The sequence below is a fragment of the Ranitomeya variabilis genome, chromosome 2, assembly GCF_051348905.1.
Source record: "Ranitomeya variabilis isolate aRanVar5 chromosome 2, aRanVar5.hap1, whole genome shotgun sequence".
Classification (NCBI taxonomy): Eukaryota; Metazoa; Chordata; class Amphibia; order Anura; family Dendrobatidae; genus Ranitomeya; species Ranitomeya variabilis.
In genome coordinates this window covers 246,331,782-246,339,055 of record NC_135233.1, presented here as the reverse complement: position 1 = coordinate 246,339,055, position 7,274 = coordinate 246,331,782, and the positions used below count along the sequence as shown (strand labels likewise).

Genomic DNA, 7,274 nt, shown 5'->3' with positions numbered 1-7,274 from the left:
CACAAAGTAGCATTAGGTCCAGAGTCTATCCTGCAAATGTATCCCCTATTGAAACAAATAAGTAAAATCCACACCAAAAAGGTGCGTTTCAACACAAAAATTGACAGTCTGCAGGTTTTAAAAAGCCAATTTCTGATTCTATAGTAAAAAAAAAAACAAAAAAAAAACAGCATTTGGAAGACTTTAATATGAAAAAAAAAAAGAACTTTGCTGGTATTGTAAAACCTGTGAATTTTAAATGCAGAAAATCTGCACCAAGCTGCAACGTGTGAACTCAACCAAAGTCTATGGCAACATGTAGTCTGCCATACTTTCCATACCATATCAGTAAGAGAGGGAAATGTATAGCATTATGCTACGATTATTGCAAAATATCCAAAATTACCTTAACATACACCATAAATCTCCACAGAGCTAGAGGCTAAAATATGTATTATATCACATGGAACTTATGATATAGGTCAACCCTTGCATTATAAATATCTCCTCCCAGCATGGAATTGGGGTCATCTCCAGCGATGGACTTACTGGTAACGAGGTGCCCTTTGTCCTAGCAGGTCAGCCCCATGGACGATAGTCTATTATTGTGAGGCCTTTGCAGGTGTGACACCTGGGAGCCAGGCTGTACACTGCTCAGGTGCATTGAGGCAAAATTCCCAGATTTTAGACAGAAGTCTTGAGATACACTATATACCTTCATGGTTGGTGCTGTTTGTGGTTTGCTAAAAAAATATAAATGAGGATTTAAAAAAAAGAGAAAAGAGGAAGAAGAGTTTTTGGGTGTCTACTAACCCCTATTAGACTGTCTGTAGGCCTGCGGGATGGGGTAAGTTATTCTCATTTACCTCTGTTTGTGTGAGGTATTTTGGGGACTGGGGCATATTCCGATGTAGCAGTTTTACCACAGATGCGCCTCAATAATGGTGTTAAAATGAAGCAGTGTGATAATTGTCTGGTGTCGCCTAACACCCCCACCGAATGACTGCCGCAAATATATTCAAACCTGGTGGATTTTTTTGGGTTGCAAATCGTCCTAGTGTACTTGGAGTCCATTGACGTCAATGTTATTTAGCATTTTTATTATGCTGACCTGTGTAGCTGCATGCCGGGTTCACATGTTGGCTGATACTGTTTGTGGGTACGGTTTTTGTAAAATTACACTTTTTTTTTTTCTGTTTCAATTACATTTTTTTTTTTTTTTTACTTAAACACGGATTTAGATTTTTGTTTAATTAGAATATGAGGTGTAGAAATTAATTTGGTGCTTTTCTATAGCAAAAACCTTAAAAAAATATACCAAAATGTAAAGAACCAAAACAATGGCCAAGCCCTCACAGATCCAGTTAGGTCTCGTGTATGAGCACAAATTTTAGACCAAGAAGAGCTGTAGCAACCAATCAGAATGCGGCTTACATCTTTCCTGTGAGGGTTAGAAGATGAAAGCAGTGAGTTGATTGGTTGCTATGGGCAACGGTTTAGCCTGTTCTTACAATGGAGGCTCTTAGATACTGTGCAGGCCCCATAAGCGCATACAACAAAGTGGGTTTATTTGCACGTTAATAAATAATTTGTTCCTATACCTCAGCATGGCTAAAGATCTCTGACTCCTGTCAGTTAGTGGAAACTTTCTTGTTTAAATTGAAGTTTCAGCTGAGAGTTTGCCAAAATGTTACCCTGTCCCTATTTTTATGTTGATGCGGCACAACATGGCGGCATGTTACATTACTGGATTGTGTTTCCCATAGGTTTACATTGTATTGTAAACGCATGGGAAACCGCTGCGGACCCGCAGCTGCTGAAACGCTGCGGATCCGCAGTTAAATTCGCAGCGTGTGAACATAGCCTTATTGTAACACGTATTAGCTGTAGCATCTAGTCAACAGACGTATTTCTGCTCAACATTAAGTGATAAGCATTAATATAAAATAATAATGAGCAGAATTAAGTTCAGCCTGTTAGTTAGGCCTCAACAACAGACTCTCATGTGGGAATGAATTGCCCACCCCAGCCATAGAGTTTATACTTGTGCTCCTATTGTATTGGTGACACTCCGGTACCAGTGGATGATGCTTGCCCTGTATGGATGGGGCTCATCAGCTCCATACATGTAGTGTGCACAACCACCGTCCACGCATGATGGATTTCACTAATGGAAATCTCAGCAAAGTAAGCCCATGTGCTGGCACAAGCTCTCAGGAAACACGTTATTTTACAATGGACCATTGGACTTCCTGTATAAAGCCCTGCTGGCTGTGCTTGGCATCTATGTAGGCATATAGCTCGTACCTGGCATCGAGAACACCATACTCCCCACCAACCCACAATATATTAGGACAGCTCATTCCTCTGTGGTGTGGTCATAGTGACATGCCTGTATGATATATGATATGGATGATATGTTCATGTGACGCAGGGAGCCAGGTTATGAGAGCAGAACACATCTGACACTGCTGTCAAATATAGCACATACCCGTCTGGATGATGGTACTATTACCAGTCCCTAGACAAGGGGGCACAACTTTACAGGGTCTGCCAAATGCGGAGAAATGTAGAATTTATAAATAGATTAGCGTTTTATTTGTCACATTCTTGAAAATGGGTATACAGTGGTGCTGTAGGGAAATTCATATTTACCGGTGATCATCATCGGAGCGTCCTTCTAAATACTCTAAAGAAAAGAATTGAGACACTCGTCTTAATTATTAAATTCAAGTTTTTCATTCAGTCCCCTCACCCCCTTAGATGATAACATCCAGCCCCTCGCCCCCCCTGGTGGATAGCATCTGGTCCCTCTCCTTCCCCATTCGGTGTATAACATCTGGCCACCTAGCCCCCAGTATATTATATCCTGCTGCCCCTTGCCCCCCAGTATATTATATCCTGCTGCCCCTTGCCCCCAGTGTATTATATCCTGCTGCCCCTTGTCCCCCAGTGTATTTTATCCTGCTGCTCCTTGTCCCCCAGTGTATTTTATCCTGCTGCCCCTTGTCCCCCAGTGTATTATATCCTGCTGCCCCTTGTCCCCCAGTGTATTATATCCTGCTGCCCCTTGCCCCCAGTGTACTATATCCTGCTGCCCCTTGTCCCTCAGTATATTATATCCTGCTGCCTCTTGCCCCCCAGTGTATTATATCCTACTGCCCCTTGCCCCCCAGTGTATTATATCCTGCTGCCCCTTGCCCCCCAGTGTATTATATCCTGCTGCCCCTTGTCCCCCAGTGTATTATATCCTGCTGCCCCTTGTCCCCCAGTGTACTATATCCTGCTGCCCCTTGTCCCTCAGTATATTATATCCTGCTGCCCCTTGTCCCCCAGTGTACTATATCCTGCTGCCCCTTGCCCCCCAGTGTATTATATCCTGCTGACCCTTGCCCCCCAGTGTACTATATCCTGCTGACCCTTGTCCCTCAGTATATTATATCCTGCTGACCCTTGCTCCCCAGTGTACTATATCCTGCTGACCCTTGTCCCTCAGTATATTATATCCTGCTGCCCCTTGCCCCCCAGTGTATTATATCCTGCTGCCCCTTGCTCCCCAGTGTATATCCTGCTGCCCCTTGCCCCCAGTGTACTATATCCTGCCCCTTGCCCCCAGTGTACTATATCCTGCCCCTTGACCCCCAGTGTATTACATCCTGCCCCTTGATCTCCAGTGTATAGCCTCTGCCCCCCCGCCATGACGTTTGCCTTTACTAACATGTGACAGAGAGTGGCCGGTGGTGCGGAGCTCACTGATACCAGTGCTGTTCTGTAAGCCACCGGGGTAACAAGTCCATTCATGACATTTCTTCCCTCCTAAATCTTACCCATCACCTGTGAGTGATGTTATTGAGAAGTGGAAGGAACTGCAGCGACTCAGCCACAAAGTGGAGACCCCGTAATGTTACAGAGTGGGGGTCACCGAGTGCTGAGGAGCAGAGGGCAGAAAAGTCACCAACACTCTGCTGACTCCATAACTGCAGAGTCCAGACCTCCTCTGGTGTAACATCAGCACAAACACTGCGCCCCCTCCGAGAGCTTCATAGCCGAGCAGCTGCATGCAGCCTTACATCACCAAGCACAATGCTAAGCGTCGGATGGAATGGTGTAAAGCCGCCACCACTGGACTCTGGAGGAGACGTGTTCTGTGCAGTGATGGATCACACTTCTGTATATATCTGGCGTCTGATGGAGGAGTCTGGGTTTGGTGATTCCAGGAGAACGTTACCCCCTGACTGCACTGTGCCGCTGTACAGATGGTGGAGGAGGATAACGCTATGTGGCTGTTATCAGGGGGCGGCCTCTTAGTCCCAGTGAAGGTTCCAGTGTAGCTTCCAGCTCTGTGGGAACAGTTTGGGGAAGGCCCTTTTCTGTCCCCCATGACTGTGCCCAGTACACAAGGACCATACAGATATGGAGGGGGAGTTTGGTGGAAGAACATGACTTGGCCGGGATGAGCACTCGTGTATTTGGGGGAATCTGGAGAGGGCTATCTTATGTGAATGGCCAGTTTAATAGAGAGCCCACCCTCTACTTTTATGTTTGTGCATACCATAATAAATTTGTGGTCACTCAGCTTTTCTGGGAAGAGATGTTGCTTTTATTTTTTGCATGGATAATTTTGCTATTCATTTTTGAATGACGTGTGATAGTTTGCCATTTTTGTTTTTACGCATTGCTACTTAACATTGATATAATTGATTTGTATGAAAAGATACTGGTTTGTCCCGTTACAGGACGTGTAAAGCTGTCCCTTTAAATTCCCTGTTGCCATGGAGGGTGAGGTCAGAGAAAGTCCATGTGAGTTGGAATCACTTCCTGCTGCTGCAGTTTGTGGCTGTGAGTCTGAAGACCAGGGAGTGAGACAGAGCTGGTCTGGTGGCTGGCAGAGGCCTGGCCATCCACAGCCTGGCTGCGCCCTCCTACATGGGCACGCCAGCAGGTACGTCCCTGTCTCTTATTATCTATTATTATTATTTATCCAACACTTTCTTTTTTACAGATGATTATACTGTGAAGTTAACTAAAAGAATGCATAAAGTTGCAGGCACACGGATGAGGCTATCCTAACGTCTCATTTAGTCAGGTGCCAGCTCTCATCACAGGCGATGGTGGCACATCACACATACGGGAACCTACAAGCCTCAGATTAACCATTTGTGTCCCACTCATGGAAGTGACCGCTATGTACAATTCCTTTTAAGGCTATGAGCAAAGAAGGGATGAGAGAGTCAGAGTTAACGATGATGGGCTCAGAAATTAGGGACTCAAGCGGTTAATTAGTTTGTATAAAACCCAAATCCTTCTTTTTTTAATACTAATCAGATTGCTGGTCTGTGTACAGAGTCTCGCTATATGACATAGTATTGCTTTTAGGGGAGCATACTTCCATAATACGGCATGTTGAGGTAGATACGGTAGGGCTCCATAAACATCTATGGGCAGTGCACTACAGTTCATAGATTATATGCGGCTGCAACATGGCAGTCTGGACGGCCTAAAAACTGGCAAAAAGTTTCAGTGGTAATCTGATAATCGTCTGTCTCGTTCCCAATTATCTGCCGATGTAAACATGCCCACAATGAAAGAGCAAAACAATCCTTCACTAGGTAATTTGATTTTAAACCAGCAAAAAAATCATGATCTTAATCCTTTATGGTTGACACCCTAGAGTATGAATTCTAAAGGCAGGGTATATTTCCTACAACGTATTTGCTATAAACCGCTACACTTTTTATTGTACTTCAATTCACTTTAGTGTCCTACAAAAAAAAGTAACGACTCACTAATCTATATGAATGTATTAGGTAAGCAAAAGAGAAACGGAATACAGGAAACAAGCCAAATAAACAAGCCAATACTCCCGAACCTTGTTCACACTGTTTTTATTTTAAACAAGAAAAAAAAAAAAAAACTTTCAGAAAGGTGGATACGGATGCAAAATAATATATGAATTGGCGACAATTTAAGTTTAGGATAAATGTATGTATATATACAGTGGGGAAAATAAGTATTTGATATGCTGCCAAATTTGCGAGAGGTGTGTAATTTTTATCATAGGTACACTTCACCTGTGAGAGACAGAATTTAAAAAAACAAAAAAAAGCAGAAAATCACGTTGTATGACTTTTACAGAATTAATTTGCACTTTATTGCATGAAATAAGTATTTAATACAATAGAAAAACAGAACTTAATATTTGTACAGAAACCTTTGTTGCAATTACAGAGGTCAGACGTTTTCTTGACCAAGTTTGCACACACTGCAGCAGGGATTTTGGCCCACTCCTCCATACAGATCTTCTCCAGATCTTTCAGGTTTTGGGAGCAACATTAAGTTTCAGCTTCCTGTAAAGATTTTCTATTGGGTTCAGGTCTGGAGACAGGCTAGGCCACTCCAGGGCCTTGAAATGCTTTTTATGGAGCCACACCTTAGTTGCCCTGGCTGTGTGTTTTGGATCATTGTTATGTTGGAAGACCCAGCCACGACCCATCTGCAATTCTATTAATGAGGGAAGGAGGTTGTTGGACAAAATCTCGCGATATACTACCCCATCCATTCTTTCTTCAATGCGGTGCAGTCATCCTGTCCCCTTTGCAGAAAGCACCCCCAAAGTATAATGTTTTCCCATCATGCTTCATGGTTGGGACAGTGTTCTTGGGGTTGTACTAATCCTCCTCCTTCCTCCAAAACAGCGAGTGGAGTTGATACCAAAAAGTTCTATTTTGGTCTCATCTGACCACATGATATTCTCCCATGTCTCCTCTGGATCATCTAGATGGTAATTGGTGAACTTCACACGGGCCTGGACATGTTCTGGCATGAGCAGAGGGACCTTGCATGCCCTGCAGGATTTTAAAGAGAACCTCAAACTGGCGGGATATTTAAATTAGTTTTTACCGGTCCGATGGGTGGCGTTTCCTCTTCATTTCTCCACTCCATCCATCCCTGTTGTCCACAATATATTAGTGATTTAGAGTTTGTGTGCTCCATAGTTGGCGCGTGCGCAGTATGCTTTGCCCAACTACGGGCAAAGCCGAAAAGCATTACTGCGCATGCACCCGCGCACTATGTCCCGGAAGTATTTTGCCGTGTTGCGGGACATAGTGCGCGGGTGCATGCGCAGTACTGCTTTTCGGCTGTGCAAGCAGTGGGGCAAAGCATACTGCGCGTACGCCACAGAAGATTGCATTGCGCACCGCCAACTATGGCGCACACAAACTCTAATTCAATAACATATTGCGGACAACAGGGACGGACAGGGTGGAGAAATGAAGAGGAAATGCCGCCCATCG

The 7,274-nt window shown here is 44.1% G+C and overlaps 1 protein-coding gene across 9 annotated transcripts in view; it reads left to right on the top strand.

The window, feature by feature from the left end:
• Positions 1-507: 507 nt before the first annotated feature.
• The window catches only part of NACC2 (NACC family member 2), a 203,226-nt gene continuing 196,459 nt past the window's right edge, over positions 508-7,274 (top strand). For 3 of the 9 annotated variants that reach the window (XM_077284443.1, XM_077284444.1, XM_077284445.1), the window contains exons 1-2: positions 625-826; positions 4,716-4,921. The gene's annotated coding sequence lies outside the window, so the exon portion shown is untranslated. Of the gene's footprint in view, positions 827-4,715; positions 4,922-7,274 lie in introns of all 9 variants that reach the window. The other 6 variants (XM_077284449.1, XM_077284451.1, XM_077284455.1 and 3 more) reach the window with 4 other exon arrangements.